The 1337-nt window shown below is 45.0% G+C and overlaps 1 non-coding gene across 1 annotated transcript; it reads right to left on the reverse strand.

Annotated features, from left to right (window-relative positions):
• Positions 1-694: 694 nt before the first annotated feature.
• On the reverse strand, positions 695-775 carry TRNAL-AAG (transfer RNA leucine (anticodon AAG)). The gene has a single exon. It is a non-coding gene; the product is annotated as a tRNA-Leu (tRNA).
• Between the last annotated feature and the right edge of the window lie 562 nt (positions 776-1337).

Genomic DNA, 1337 nt, shown 5'->3' on the forward strand with positions numbered 1-1337 from the left:
AAATGTCTCCGGACTTGTGGACTGTGCGGTACCTTCTTTACTATATCACCCATATTTTGATTGTCGTGCCAATGATCAAGTGGGATTAAGAAAGGCTTCACATTGTTCCAGGCCATCTACTATGTTAAGGCCTCCTTTGGTTTAGAGGAATTTTATAGAAATTTTAGAGGATAGGATTCTTATAGGATTTTTTTTCTTTAGAGCCCTTTGGTTCATAGGAATGGATTCCTATTCCTACATAGGATTGATTCATATTCTCCACATTTCATAAGAAAATAAAAAAGAGGCTAGACTCAATGGAAAATTTTCTTTGATGTCAACCAAATGACATCTTGTTTCCTATTCCTACTCATAGGATTTAAGATACATGTCATCTCATTTCTTACAAGATTCCTATTCCTATGATAATCCTATCCTATGAATCAAAAGAGGTCTAAATCTCTATTGTCCCTTTGTAATGTTGAACGTGCGTGTTTGGTTGGGGAGGAAGGTGAGGCCAGCTAGTTTGCTAACTTTTCAAGACATACGTGTGTGCATGTTCCTTTTGTACAGTACTATGTTGAACTTCTTTGTAGGCAACGGAAGATGGCTTGGCGGAGAGAAGGGATTGAGCAGAGAAGAAACCATGCAGTCTCTGCCCAGCCAGAGTACCGTGCCAGAAATTTTGTTATGGAAAAAAAAGTAACAAAAAAATTGACCAGAGTGGGATTTGAACCCACGCCCTTTCGGACCAGAGCCTTAATCTGGCGCCTTAGACCAACTCGGCCATCTGATCATTTGTGCTGTGTTTGTATTTTCTCACTATTAAAAGCCCAGCCAGCCGGGGCCGCGCCTTGCAAAAGGAACAGTGCAACACTGAGACACACGAGACTTTGGGTGGATTGGTGCACCGGTGTATTTGTCTTTTGAGAGCGAGCCAGAGAGAGCACCGGTGTTTGGGCACCCTTGAATCGACACCATCTGCCGGTGCAACCGCTGGAAAAAGGGCGCGTGTGATTGGTACGCAGTTGCCCTCTGAAGAGTTGCAAACCTGCGTTGTCAGTATTCATCTGAACCATGAAGGCTAGGTTAGAGCATCTACAGCTGGACGCTCCAAAACCGTCTCAAACATCTGGACAGGTCGCTCGAGCACGAAATTTCGACCCAAACAAGCGCCTTAAACAAGCCTTAAAATGTTCGGATTGATCGGCACCCCTCATATCCAGCTTAAATATGGGGCGGACAAACCGACCCACCGCAAATTGCACCAAATCTATCAAATCGTTCCTCCTCCTTTCGCCGCCCTCCAATCTTTCTCGCGCCCGAGCCCTTGCCATCCGCCATCCTTGCTCCCCATC

The sequence above is a fragment of the Triticum aestivum genome, chromosome 2A (genome assembly GCF_018294505.1).
Source record: "Triticum aestivum cultivar Chinese Spring chromosome 2A, IWGSC CS RefSeq v2.1, whole genome shotgun sequence".
Classification (NCBI taxonomy): domain Eukaryota; kingdom Viridiplantae; phylum Streptophyta; class Magnoliopsida; order Poales; family Poaceae; genus Triticum; species Triticum aestivum.